The sequence below is a fragment of the Erpetoichthys calabaricus genome, chromosome 14 (genome assembly GCF_900747795.2).
Source record: "Erpetoichthys calabaricus chromosome 14, fErpCal1.3, whole genome shotgun sequence".
Classification (NCBI taxonomy): Eukaryota; Metazoa; Chordata; class Cladistia; order Polypteriformes; family Polypteridae; genus Erpetoichthys; species Erpetoichthys calabaricus.
In genome coordinates, this window is record NC_041407.2 from 106,578,428 (window position 1) to 106,593,541 (window position 15,114).

General features: G+C 42.5%; 1 protein-coding gene and 1 long non-coding RNA gene across 5 annotated transcripts in view; both read left to right on the forward strand.

Moving 5' to 3' along the window:
- Positions 1-15,114, forward strand: part of LOC127530168 (uncharacterized) — a 556,902-nt gene that overhangs the window by 288,648 nt on the left and 253,140 nt on the right. The gene's annotated exons all lie outside the window — the stretch shown is intronic.
- slc25a39 (solute carrier family 25 member 39) overlaps positions 8,632-15,114 on the forward strand; it is a 50,255-nt gene continuing 43,772 nt past the window's right edge. For 3 of the 4 annotated variants that reach the window (XM_051936408.1, XM_051936406.1, XM_051936407.1), the window contains exon 1: positions 8,638-8,827. The gene's annotated coding sequence lies outside the window, so the exon portion shown is untranslated. Of the gene's footprint in view, positions 8,828-15,114 lie in introns of all 4 variants that reach the window. The other variant, XM_051936409.1, reaches the window with a different exon arrangement.

Sequence of the window (15,114 nt, forward strand, 5' to 3'; positions counted from 1 at the left end):
TCACCAGGCAGCGTCCATGTCTCACAAACAGGAAGCACCAGAACTCTAAAGACTTGGACCTTCGTCATATCAGGTGCAACACACAAGCCTTTCCAGCGACCTCATGACCCCCCACCATGTTCTCCTAATCTGTCTACTGACTTCATAGGAAGAGTCACCAAAGTCATGAATGTCACAGCCGAGGTAAGTAAACCTCTCGTTGAGGATGACACTCTCTCCGCAGACAGACACACTGCTGCTGTGCCCAAGAGGTCATTAAAGGCCTGGATGTTGGTTTCTATCAGGACCCTCACAAGCCCAGACTCTCAGACTCCTCGCTCAGTCTCTCGAGACCCCCAATCACAGTGGTTCCCAATGATTCTCAGAAGAGACAAACATGAAGGAGTCCAAGTCTTCATCTCAGGTCACTGGATAGCGTCCATATCTCACAAACAGGAAGCACCAGAACTCTAAAGGCTTGGACCTTCATCTTTTTGTAGATATCAGGAGCGCCACACACCCCTTTCCAGCGACCTCATGACCCCCCCATGCTCTCCTAATCCGTCTACCGACTTCATAGGAAGAGTCACCAGAGTCATGAATGTCACAGCCGAGGTAAGTAAACCTCTCAATGACGAGGTTGACACTCTCTCCATAGACAGACACACTGCTGATGTGCCCAAGAGGTCATTAAAGGCCTGGATGTTGGTTTTTATCAGGACTCCTTGAGAAGCACAAAGTCAAACCAGCAGTTCCCAAGGATTTTCCTAAGAAACACACATGAAGGAGTTCAGTCTTCATCTCAGGTCATAGGATGACATCCATGTCTCTCAACCAAGAAGCACCAGGACTCTAAAGACTTGGACCTTCACCCGTTTGCAGATATTGGGGGCACCACACACCCCTTTCCAGAGACCTCATGACCCACCATGCTCTCACAATCCATCTACTGACTTCATAGGAAGAGTCACCAGAATCACATGAATGTCGCTGCCAAGGTAAGTAAACCCCTCGACGAGGTCGACACTCTCTCCACAAGCAGACACACTGCTGATGTGCCCAAGAGGTCATTAAAGTCCTGGCTCTTGCTTTTCATGTTGTGGGTATGATGTTAAACTGCATCTGGCCCTGCAAGTGGTCCTCCAACTTGTATGAAAAACTTGGGGGTTGGTGGCAGGACTGGCACTCCAGCCACCGTAAAAACTTAATTTAGCTTCGAACCTGCAGACAGGACTCCCTTCTGCTCTCCACAGGAGTAGCTCTGCTGTGGGCGGCTGCTCACTCACATTGTGAAGCGGATCGAGGAAAGCCCTTGAGAGCCTCATGCCAGGAAAAGCTGAAACCACCAGAGAACCAATGAGGTCAGGACTGTTGGGGATCAGAGTTAGTGTGGCGCTGAGGCATTGCCCGCTGCATGGCAACATTCAGGCTCTGATTTGAGGTGGCCCATCCTGGTAGGAGTGTGGGACGCCTTTCCACAACATTGCAAATTGGAAATTAAGGGGAAGTACATTTAGGACTGAAACCAGGAAGCACTTCCTTATGCAGAGAGTTGTGGGAAATTGGAACAAACTAACAAGGTATGGAGTTGAAGCAGAAACCTGGACAGTCGTTGAGAAGGATCTGGAGGAGATACTGGGATAGCTTAGCTTTAAAGTAAACAGATGAGTGACTATGGACTGAATGATCTCCTCTCATTTGTCAAATTTCTTATGTTGTATGTTCTTATGTCAGGCAGAACCAGGGCTGTCTTAACACATGGGCACACAGGGCAGTTGCCCCCATGAGCATAGGCACCCCATGCTAATCTATGTATATTGTGACTTGCTGAGTGGTTGATAGATAGATAGATAGATAGATAGATAGATAGATAGATAGATAGATAGATAGATAGATAGATAGATAGATAGATAGATAGATAGATAGATAGATAGATAGATAGATACTTTATTAATCCCAATGGGAAATGTGCAGTGCTTTGGGGACTAAAATGCTGTTAAGACAGCCTTGGCGGAACATCCACCTGACAGGATGGCCTCCTTCCAGCAGCTCCCCTAGTGGCCTCCAAGGGATACAACAAGGCAACCCTCCAGGGCCACAATTCCCATGTAGCCCTGTGAGTGTCGAAAACGGGAGCTATACCAGAGGGATGCTGGAACCAAAAAATGGGGGGGGTCCCATAGCCCCAAGAGACAGTACCCCTCTACCCTTTGTGACACATGTGTGCATGGGACGCAGCTAAAGGGTCTAAATGAGAGTAATTCCATGCCAGACCAGGGGGTGGCAGAGTGCACTGATTTTTTTTTTCACTTTCCTGCAAACCATTCACAGGAAATTCTGCCTGGCCCTGATGATGTCACTTCCGGTTCTGGACAGAATAACATCACCTCTGATTCCGGAACCTTGGATGATGTCACTTCCGGTGAAGAACCCATGACCGAAGAGACTTCCAGTTCCGGCGCTTTTGATAATGTCACGTCCGGGTCCGAACCTGTGGAAAAGGACCCTTCTGCTTCCGCCCTCGATGACTTCACTTCCTTTTCTGGCCTTTAAAGCCACCATATTTGACTAACCTAATCAGTTTTGATTTGAACTCCGTTCTGAGCACATCAGTGCTAGCAATTTACCCAGTGGCAGCCAGGGAATATTACACGGGTGACTGCCCCAAACCTTTTTATGAATCTTGTGCCTGCTTTTTGTGACACCTTCAATTATTTACCTGACAAAGAAAGGGAAAGTAGCCATCCTAGCTGGGATGCTCATCCATTCATGGATGATGTCCATCCATGATGGCCTCCTAGCTGAATAAGGGAACCCCCTCCACTCCAGTCAGGATGCCAGTCTATTCGTGTCAACCATCACACTGCAGAGTAGGGTGCCCAGGAGGGGACACCAAGGTTGCAGGTTTTCATTCTAACCATCTTCTTAATTAGTGACCCGTTTTTGCTGCTAATTAACTTGTTTTGCTTTCATTTTAATTGACGTGACTCAGACCCCTTACTTCAGGGGTGTCCAGTTCTGGTCCTGGTGGGCCGTAGTGACTGCAGGTTTTCATTCTAACCTTCTTCTTAATTAGAGACCCATTTTTGCTGCTAATTTACTTCTTTTGCCTTCATTTTAATTGACGTGACTCAGACCCCCAAGTTCAGGGGTGTCCAGCTCCGGTCCTGGTGGGCCGCAGTGACTGCAGGTTTTCATTCTAACCATCTTCTTAATTAGTGAGGTGTTTTTGCTGCTAATTAACTTGTGTTGCCTTTGTTTTTAATTGACGTGATGCAGACCCGAAGTTCAGGGGTGTCCAGTTCTGGTCCTGGTGGGCTGCAGTGACTGCAGGTTTTCATTCTAACCATCTTCTTAATTAGAGAGCCATTTTTGCTGCTAATTGACTTCTTTTGCCTTCATTTTAATTGACGTGACTCAGACCCCCAAGTTCAGGGGTGTCCAGCTCCGGTCCTGGTGGGCCGCAGTGGCCGCAGGTTTTCATTCTAACCATCTTCTTAATTAGTGAGGTGTTTTTGCTGCTAATTAACTTTTTTTGCCTTCGTTTTTAATTGACATGACTCAGACCCCTTAGTTGTTTCTTTTTCCTTAACGAGCAGCCAAACAATAATGAGACACAAAAAGAGGCGCCACATGATCAGCTAACCTAAAAATTAAGAAAGTTGAGGGTCTCTGTCATGTTGGTCTGCTCAGGTCACCAAAACATCTTGACGGTGATATTAGAAAAAACAGAAAATCAACAGTCTGCCGTGGCAGAATGAGAGCAGCAGCTGCAACTCCTGATATTCAATAACGGATTTAATTAACAGCAAGAATCAGCTTCTGATTAAGAAACTGGTTGGAGTGAAATTGGCTGGAGTTTGACGTTTCAGTATAGCTGGTCATCTGTCAGCTCGCTTCACATCTCATTTCTGTTTAATGAAGAAATGCATCAATTCAGAGGACTGAATCCTTAAAAACAGGGCTATTAAAATAAAGGGAAAAGAAGTTAATTAGCAGTGAAAACTGATCACTGATTAGGAAAAGGGTTAGAATGAAAACTTGCAGCCACTGCAGCCCACCAGGACCAGAGCTGGACACCCCTTAACTAAGGGGTCTGCATCACGTCAATTAAAATGAAGGCAAAACAAGTTAATCAGCAGTAATAACGTCTTACTAATTAAGAAGATAGTTAGAATGAAAACCTGCAGTCACTGCAGCCCACCAGGACCAGAGCTGGACACCCCTGCTTTAAAGAAACTAGGAACCAATTTAGCAGGCATGGAATCCCGATTCCTTCATATAGTTCTTTTTACTCACGTCTCTCCGTTAGGCTCCGATTACTGCCACCTAGAGTTCAAAGATGGATGGATTGTGTCTGAGTGCCAGATCAAGTTGTTTTGTGGCAGGAACGATCACCTGGACACCCCAAAACATGTTGTTTTTAGCCGTGCACACCGCCCAGCCAGCCATGTTACTTGGAGACGGCAGATCAGCGGCGGTGTAGCAGCGTCTCATTAAATGGCTTAGCGTTCTCTCTCTCTCAGTCTCTCTCCCTCTCTATCTCTTTTTCCACTAATGATCCTTCTCATGCCAGCCTTCATGCCGACTTCAGACTGCGGCATCGAAGTAAACAAGGGAGCCTCACAAAGCGGCCGTTTCCTAGCAACCTGAAGCGGGCTGACTCTGTTACCCTGTGTCCTCAATGGCGTTCCAGTGCGCAAATAATTCCTTCTGGTCCCCCAGCAGCAGCGCAACTGAGACATCTGTGGAAACAACACGGCGGCCCTCGTGTTTTCCACGTAGGATTTCTTACATGTACTTTTTGCCCGTTTGGCTGCCAAGCTCATGTCAGGCAGGACCGTTTACAGCCTTTTTTGGACCCCAAGTAGTATCCTGAATTTAAGGCCATAGTGACACACTCCCCTGTCAGTGTGGATTTGGGGCTCCTGATAAATGTTCTGGAAACGGCCTTGAACTCCGGGATGTGGTGGCTCAAGCAGACTATGCAGTCTTTGACACACTTTAAGTCTTTTATATCTCAGTTTCTTCCAATAACTGACATCTGTGCTTTGCGGACAGTCCGTGAATCTTCTATGTATACAGTTGTGCTTGAAAGTTTGTGAACCCTTTAGAATTTACTATATTTCTGCATAAATATGACCTAAAACATCATCAGATTTTCACTCAAGTCCTAAAAGTAGATAAAGAGAAACCAGTTAAACAAATGAGACAAAAATATTACTTGTATATTATGTCATTTATTTATTAAAGAAAATGATCGAATATTACATATTTGTGAGTGGCAAAAATATGTGAACCTTTGATTTCAGTATCTGTTTTTTGTATCAATATGCTGCTGCTGGAGTATGGGAATTTCCCCTTGGGATTAATGAAGTATCTATCTATCTATCTATCTATCTATCGTGCCTTTCATAAGTATTATATAGTGCCTTTCATATCTATTATATAGTGCCTTTCACTATCTATCTATCTATCTATCTATCTATCTATCTATCTATCTATCTATCTATCTATCTATCTATCTATCGTGCCTTTCATATCTATTATATAGTGCCTTTCATATCTATTATATAGTGCCTTTCACTCTCTATCTATCCATCTATCTATCTATTATATAGTGCCTTTCATCTATCTATCTATCTTGCCTTTCATATCTATCATATAGTGCTTTTCATATCTATTATATAGTGCCTTTCACTCTCTATCTATCCATCTATCTATCTATCTATTATATAGTGCCTTTCATCTATCTATCTATCTTGCCTTTCATATCTATCATATAGTGCTTTTCATATCTATTATATAGTGCCTTTCACTCTCTATCTATCTATCTATTATATAGTGCATTTCATCTATCTATCTATCTATCTATCTATCTATCTATCTATCTATCTATCTATCTATCATGCCTTTCATATCTATTATATAGTGCCTTTCATATCTATTATATAGTGCCTTTCTATCTATCTATCTATCTATCTATCTATCTATCTATCTATCTATCGTGCCTTTCATATCTATTATATAGTGCCTTTCATATCTATTATATAGTGCCTTTCACTCTCTATCTATCCATCTATCTATCTATTATATAGTGCCTTTCATCTATCTATCTATCTATCTTGCCTTTCATATCTATCATATAGTGCTTTTCATATCTATTATATAGTGCCTTTCACTCTCTATCTATCCATCTATCTATCTATCTATTATATAGTGCCTTTCATCTATCTATCTATCTTGCCTTTCATATCTATCATATAGTGCTTTTCATATCTATTATATAGTGCCTTTCACTCTCTATCTATCTATCTATTATATAGTGCATTTCATCTATCTATCTATCTATCTATCTATCTATCTATCTATCTATCTATCTATCTATCTATCTATCTATCATGCCTTTCATATCTATTATATAGTGCCTTTCATATCTATTATATAGTGCCTTTCTATCTATCTATCTATCTATCTATCTATCTATCTATCTATCTATCTATCTATCTATCTATCTATCTATCTATCTAACCTGTACAGCTGTAAACGACTCCAATTTACTGGTCATTTTAGCACACACTACACAGTCTGTCACATCTTAACCATTAAAAAATTCAGTCTGAACAGCTGGGAATTTATTTTGGCAATGATATTTCTGGCAAGGCATTTTTATTCTCATTTGCCATATGTTTATACTAAAAAACTGGTTTATATCAATGTAGTTTTCTATAGGATATCTATATACTGCTCCAAAAAATTAAAGGAAGCCTTTTTAATGAGAGTATGGCATGAAGTCAATGACACTTGTGGGCTACTGATCTGCTTAGTGAAGTAGCAGAGGGGCTTGTTCATCAGTTTCAGCTGCTTTGGTGCACTAGAGGGGCGACAATGAGACGACCCCCCAAAACAGGAATGAATGGGTTAAAAGCTGGAGGGAGGCCGCTGACATTTTTCCCTCCTCATCTGTTTTGTCACTCATTTTGCATTTGGCTACGCTCAGTGTCACTACTGGTATCATGAGGCCATACCTGAACCCTACAGAGGTTTTTTTTTTTTTCTTCTTTATTTCACCTTATACAATTTCTTGTATTAGGAATTTGTTAGTTTTCGCATACCCCTTGGGGTCAGAGTGCAGGGTCAGCCATTGTACAGCGCCCCTGGAGCAATTTCAGGTTAAGGGTCTTGCTCAAGGACCCAGCAGAGTAGGATCTCTTTTGGTAGTGATGGGGATTCAGCTCAAGGACCCAGCAGAGTAGGATCTCTTTTGGTAGTGATGGGGATTCAGCAACCTTCTGGATACCAGCGCAGATCCTTAGCCTCAGAGCCACCACTCCGCCCTAGGTTGGTGGCACAGGTAGCCCAACTTCTCCAAGATGGCACATCAATACCACGTGGCATTGCCAGAAGGTTTGCTGTGTCTCCAAGCACAGTCTCAAGGGCATGGAGGAGATTCCAGGAGACAGTCAGTTACTCTAGGAGAGCTGGACCGGGCCCCTCTGCTGTTTATTTATAGTCGGAGGTGTACAGACTGAAGAGGAAAGCAGACAGGACTTGTCCTAATGGCGTATCAGTGTATCAGAAACACAGTCCTCGAGTCTCACAAACTGTGGTCAGCTGGACATAGTCCATTATCCAGGACCCCAGAGGGTCATCCACCTGTATATCTCTAAGTTTACCCCTTAACAGGGATGGCTGTATAGTATTGAAGGGATTAGAGAAATCAAAGAACATCAACCTCACAGTGTTCCCAGCTTTGTCCAGGTGAGAATAAGCCTTGTAGATTGGAAAGATAATTGCATCATCCACTCCAATATTTGTCCAATAGGCAAACTGCAATGGGTCCTGGTGGTCTACCACAAGAGGACTCATACAGTATAGTCCATGACCAACCTCTCAAAGGGCTTTATGATGTGAGATGTAGTCATTAGCAGAAAAGTCACCTGCCTTCTTTGGAACAAGAACTTTCCAGGATGTTCCAGAAAAGAGAATAATGTGGACAATAAAATTCACCGCCTCTGTAGGACGCTTCTGCGCATGCTCACGAGCATTAAGCTGCATTAAAGAGCCGGTTCGGCGCCATCCCGGGTTCGTTTTCTGCGTCCGGTCGTGGTGATGGTGGTGAAAGTTCATAGTGTGCCTACGTGGGGGTTGTTCCAGTTTTCCTCCGAACCAAAAGAATTGTGTTTTGTCGGTTGATTTGCTATTTTAAATTAGTAGCGCTAACTAAATGAGGAGGGGCGCGTATGCTCGGTGCTGGACTGGCACCACTTCCAGGACAGGTTTCTGCCTTTCCCTTTGTTACTCCCCTCATGTCTTTGACCTGTTTTTCAGGGACTTTTAGAACATTAAGTCATGTCCTGTCACCTTAAAGCCTACGAAATTTGGTCGCACGAGTCTGAAATCTTCAGGAAACTCCTGGTTATTTGGTGGTTGGCCCTCACTGCAGCGGCTAAGCGTTAACGGAAAGAGCGTTAAGAAATGTGCAGGTTCAGAAATAAAAAATATTCAAACTAATAAGTTTATAAGTAATACACACTTGACACATACTTACTAACACAGGCATCTGATGAAAAAAAATGCTGCCATACGAATAAGTAAGAAGAAGGGGGAGCCCAACTGTAACTCTGGGATAGTTTTTGCTTGTGCGGGTTGTTATGGGCGTGGTCAGGCCCAGGCACTCTAGGCTTGGCGCCGCCTTGTTTTGCAGTGCAGAGCCGAGTAGGCAGACGGGAGATCAGGAACGATATGGGAGAACAGCACTGGGACCCGGGCTCCTGAGCACGCTGTGGCTGGGGTGCTCGATGAAGAGCACGACAGGCAGCTTTCATTAACACGGGCCAGCGGGCAGGTAAGAATGCCGTTGTGTCCGGATCGAGGTCTGCTCCGTCAGAGTGGCCTTTTCATTATCCACCTCCTGCTGTCTCCAGTTCCCCGTGTATGTTTGTGCCGACAGCCACCTTGCTGTTGTTTTTCGAAATGAGTCGAGGGAACGCAATGGTGCACTGCCACATGAGGACCGAGTCGTCGTCTCCACGCGGAGCTGCATCTTAGCACTCTTAGTCATGTGTTCATTTAGTTCCTTCTCTCTGTCAGACTCGAAAACGGCACACGCGTTCTGGGGTTGTGGTGGGGACCCGCGTAGCTGCTCGTCAGCGTTTAATTGAATTTTTTCGAGGATTAGCGAGTAAAGTTATGAGATTATAGCACCTTAAGACAATAATAAATACGTTACTGTTTCTGCTGTTGGTCGTGTTTTTAAACCAAAAAATGACAGTTATTGAATTTTTCTTTGTATGTGAAGATATCTTAAGCAAAAAACGAAAACGTGTTGAATGAAGCAGGAGACCGCAACCGACAGCCATAGAATGCACCGGTCACGCTCAACTGCGAGGTTACATCATCTCCGCCCGCATTCATATTTCTGAAATACTGCACTGTCTTTGGACTTACTGGCATTGCAGAATTAATAATAATAATAATAATTTAATTGTCAGTTGTTTGGGCTCTGTAATGTGCACTGGATGTCATTTTGTGAATCTAACGTTTACTTGGAAGCGCATGAACCCAACATGTTCTCCGTACCGTATTTTAATGGAAAGATGAACGTTAGCCGAACTCTAAAACCAAATTCAGTGTTGTTTTTTTGAGCTCGAGTTATCAGTGTTATTCATTTTTAAATGATAGTTTTCCTAAAGTAAACGTCCTTTGGTTATGAATTCGGACGTGCGTATTGTATGCGTTTGTAAAAACGTTTAAAAAAAATGAGTCGAATTCCGTACGTCTCTAAATAGAGCTGAAACACGGAGATACTTGTATAAAAAGTGTTATACCTTGTGTGCAATTTGTAAAATTATAGTACAAGCGTGTAGCTTCTTTTTAGACATCATCTGTAAATTGCAGTTCAGTTCGGTGCTCGAGTTGGTTTTGAGTTAGTCGTGGAAATGGCACCGTGCAAGTCCGGTTTGGGTTGTCCAGACGTTTTTGTAAAAGTTGCCGGGCTGGCGGTAGCCAAAAATCGACGTTTTTGGTGCCTTCAGTTTCAAGTGTACGTCTGGGTTCCGCCTTACTACCTGAAGTTACACAAATTCAATTTGAACGACTTCGTCCAGCTATCGCAAATCAAAAGTAGTGCCGAAGTGAACTTTTTATAATTGGATTTTACATGAGAACTTTCACGGCACTTCATTCCAGCACTCGAGAGCGCTCTTAATAAACAGAAACTCAGCAGAATGTATCATTAACGCCTCGTGCTCTGACTTGACAGGCAGCGGGTGGGCGTTACGTCAGACTCGGGGATCGGGGGCTTTGATGTGATTTATTATATTTGTTAAGGGACGTAAAACACGCGTACAATATCGAGATGTGTATACTCGGTGGTGAAAATTATACATATATTTAAATTTGACTTGTTTTTTTAACCACTTCATTTTTGAAGAATTCGAAGTACTGTACTCGGCTTCGTATATTTAATTAACGAACTTTGATTGCAAAAGATTTTTTGATGTGGTTTAAAAACTACTTTATTGCCAACGCCAGGCAATCTGGGTAAGAGCTGGCAAATCGAGGAAGTTGAAACTTTTATGGGTACGATTTTGCACCTTGTAACTTCGCAGAGCGTTCAGATGTGCGCAATCACTCCTGGCACGATGTTGTACTGTCCGAAAAAACTCCGTTCTTGTATTGTCTATCCAAGGAGAACACTTACCTCATTATGTTTTACAGATTACACAAGCGAGCTTCAATTCCATTTCCCTCATTCCATTCTCAAAACCCGCTTAAACCAATTCATGGTCGCGGTTCGGACGGTAGTATAGGACAAAAGGAAGAAATCGGCTTGTAAGTTACTTAAAGTCACTTGTGATTATTTAACTTGAATATTAGCGCAGTGTTTATGGTTCTGCTCACGGTTAGTACGATGCGGTTCGATATAATGTTGACCCGTTTTATTTGTGAAATGTCTATTGTTCATTTAAGTGCGTATGGGTTTTTAACTGTAAACAATGTGCAGTAAATGTACATTTTAAGTATATTCCTACAATGCAGGCAAAGGTATCCATAAAAGCTCTTTATTTTGTAGACTTGCATTTCAGTGCATTTATTGTTGAACAAAAGTAATTAAAGGGTAAAAAGATGCAACAAGCTGTGACCTGCACTGTAGAAGAATTTAGAAACGAGGAATAATACCTTGTGGTGTGTAACACACTTGTGAGCTCTTCTCCAGAATTTATTTTGGTCTCACCATCAATAAAGTCCAAAGAGGGTTTGCTATGCTAATATCAGGAATATAAATTTGGGATTAAGAAGAGAATAAAGTGTGCCACTTTGGAAAGAGAAGAAAAAGGGACAGGCCTTCCTGATTTTTAAAATGTAGTTGTTATTGGCAGTATAAATGAGCCCCCTAGTAAGCATATTCATTTGCAGAATTGCAGTTTACATGAAAAATGCATTTTTAATGTAAAATACACTTTTGATAATTTTGAAAAATAGCCCAGACACCGAGTGAAGCATTTTTGAAACTAGCTACACAAAGAATGTAAGCACCCACTTACAGTGTTTTTAAGTTGTTATAAAACTCCCCCAGCCTGTGCTACACGCCAGCCACTTTGTGTCTCTGCCGCTCGCGTATGTGGATTTCACTTTCACCAAACAACAAATCTTGTAATTCTCGCGGATACACCTCTTCATTGGGAAGAAACGCGACTTTTCCCTGATAGCAACACGAATTAAACGATCTACAACTCTCAGACTTAAAATTTAAATCCATACAAAATATTCGATCTCTATTCACTGTTATTTAACCGAGTAATAATTTCCGTTAGTAAAGATCGCATTAGCGCAAACAATCATTTTTAAATCATGGTTAAATCTCTTGGCGCACAGACTGATCTCGCGGGACGTGAAAGTATCTCTCTGAGAAAATCATGTCACGTTTTCTTAAATTTTGCATTTAAGCTGGCACTTAAGGCATCAATCTGCCTGAAGAATGATTTAAGATATGAAGAGGGTAGGGAAGTGACGGCGAAGGTGGTAGGGATGAGTATGGCGCCCGTATGCATGCGCCGCCCTGCTGGCCACTGCCGAGAGTAGATACTACAATAAAATAAAAAGAGGAATAACTTTGGAGGTCAATCATCACCCCAAAAGCGTATAGTAGACGTCACATAGTATATGTGTACCAAATTTCAGGTCAATAGTTAGTTATCGAGCTACAAGTGATTTAAAATCCTAGACAGACAAACGATCAGCCACGGTATAGCGTATTATATATAAAGATACGAAAGAGTGTAAAGAATCTGGAGAAGGTTATGTGAAGTCAGGTGGGCTTTATTGCTCCATCTGTACACATGTTGCTACATTGTGGTGGTAAAAAATTGTTTTCCAGGGCCACGGTGTAATATTTAGACAAATATGACAAGGTGACAATATTGGGGGGGAGGTTACATATGGGAATGTAGAGCAAGGGACAGTATCTGCATAAATCGACATTATATTAAACAGCCATCGGTGAAGATGGAAGATGTGCAACGGACAAGTCTATGATATGTGTGCACACGTAGGGACAGGCACTGACTGTCTAAAGAAGCTGTTATTCAGTCTTGCAGGTGGGTCGAGTACCCCAGTACCATATGTGTGTATAATTTGGCTCTGAATTTGCCCAGCTATGTGCGGTAATCTATTAAGCAGCTTATGGCTCCTTCCCTTGAATCCAGTTTAAAACCTCTGGGGACTGGGGTCTTTCCTGATAACATTCTATGCAAGGCAAGAACCAGCCAATTTTAGGGTGCCAGTCAATCACAGTGCATACATACACATACCAGGCAAATACAAAGTCACCAATGAATCTAACAGGTGTGCCAGTTGTGGGGGAGATCAGAGAAAAACCCCTTGAATGGAGGTGAATTTGTAAAACTCCATATACATTTAGACCCAATCTTTTTGGAGAGGCAGCAGCACGAACTTTTGCACCCGTGTCATTTATTTTAGTATTCATATTTATGAATTCTTTTCCCTGAATAAAATCCCATTATAGGCAAATTGGAGTGCTTTCAGAAAGCATCCTGAACCCCCCCGGTGTGTGCCTTTACTAATCTATCCATTGAATTGACCACAAGTGGATCCCAAACATCTCAACCGTGATCCATAGAATGGGATGCACCTGAGCCAAAGCAATGTGCCCTAATAATTGTTTCATTAGGATTGTTTTTATCTACTGTATAATAAAGCGCTAAGTTCTGTATGTCTGGATCCTCCAAGCAATCTGATTGGCCTGTTTGGCTTTGGTGTGATTGGTCAGCTCTGTGTTGGTGACACAATTGAAAGAGGAAGTATGAAGGTAAAATGCACGAGGAGAAAGGTGTTTGAGCCACGCCAAGAGAGACACATTCAATGATGATAAATCTTGAACTAGTGCTGGGAGGTATACCAGTTCATGCCAAAAAACGTTTATTTTTTTTTATGATATGAATTTTTCTTGTACCGCAATACCGGTTTAAATAGCCTAAACAACATTTGGAACGTGGCGCAGCAGGATACTGTATGGGGGGGGGGGGGGGGGGGGGGTTTAGGGACGGGGACCTTTTTCACTGCTACACTGCTAAACACGCATGCAATGGAGTACATGTGTTAGTGGAGGTGTTGAGCAGTGAAAATGGACAGAGAACATTCTGAAGTTGTAGCAGACGATAAAGTTGAACGTGATGACACAGAAGAACTTTTGCCGAAAAAAGGAGCTGCATCTGTTGTCTGGTCCACATCTGACCTTTGAAAACCAAAATCTCCAAACAACTGTTTATACTGAAAATGCTGAGGAGCTAAAGTTGTCGCCGGAGACGGCAACACGAGCAATTTGCTGCACCACCTTAGCCGCAAACATGCTTGGGAGTACCATGAATGTATGGAACTAAGATTGGCACCGTCCTCGGGTAAAACTGCAAAAAAGCGAGAGGACTCTCAACTCGAGTCAGACGTCACTTGTAGACGCTTTTGCTAGAGGTACTGCCTACGACAAAAAAAGCAAGCGGTGGATGGAGATAACCAACGCCATTACAATCCATATAGTTAACGTGTCGGTGGACAGAGATTGATAACATTAACAGAAAGTGTAGTTGGTTTACAAAAAATATTGACTATTCCTTTTATAAGACATGTTCAGTGCAATACAACTTTTGACAAGCATCTAAAGTCTAAATGCCTCTTTGGATGGTTAAAACTTTGTTGTCAAAATTATAGTTTAAGTTGTTTGCAAAATTTATTCAATAAAAAGGTTCTGAAGCTGCTCCTCTGTCTGGAGATGATCCTGTTCAGTGGATGCAGTAGATTCTCCATGATTGACAGGAGTCTGCTCAGCGCCCATCGCTCTGCCACAGATGTCAGACTGTCCAGCTCCGTGCCTACAGTAGAGCCTGCCTTCCTCACCAGTTTGTCCAGGCGTGAGGCGTCCCTCTTCTTTATGCTGCAACCCCAGCACACCACCGTGTAGAAGAGGGCGCTCGCCACAAACATCTGATAGAACATCTGCAGCATCTTATTGCAGATGTTGAAGGACGCCAGCCTTCTAAGGAAGTATAGTCGGCTATACATGACTAGAAGATTATCTTTGTGAATGTTCAGTATTTGTGGATCTGTTTTTACTCCTGAAAAAAATAACTTTTAACAGGCACCTTCTATTGATGATTATGAGTAAAATTCCAGATTATACCTGAACCCCTTTTCTCTTTATAAAATAAACTTGCACATGTATAGGTGTGTTTGCGTGTCCTTGAAAAATGTGGTGTCCGTATGTGTCATGTGCTGATACACTAGTGTTGGGATCACGTATCTTGCAGTGTTTGCATGCAGTCTACTCCCCAAGTTCAGGTTTCTTTTTACTTTTTGGTAAAGCCTTTTGAAATGCAGCTTCACTGTTCTCTGTGTGACCTTGTCGGGCAGGTTTGTTTACGTGGTGGCGTTTGTTGATTTTACTTTTAGAAGTTGTTTGTTGCGTTAGGTTTTGGCTTTTAGCACGGAGTAAATGCGATTAACATGCAATAGGACGAAAGTGACGAGACTCATTAGGACTTTACTAAGAATAGAGTAAGAATGTGTTAGGAAGGTTGACACCTCCTTTGCCAAGAATAGGTGTAGAAATTAAGGAGA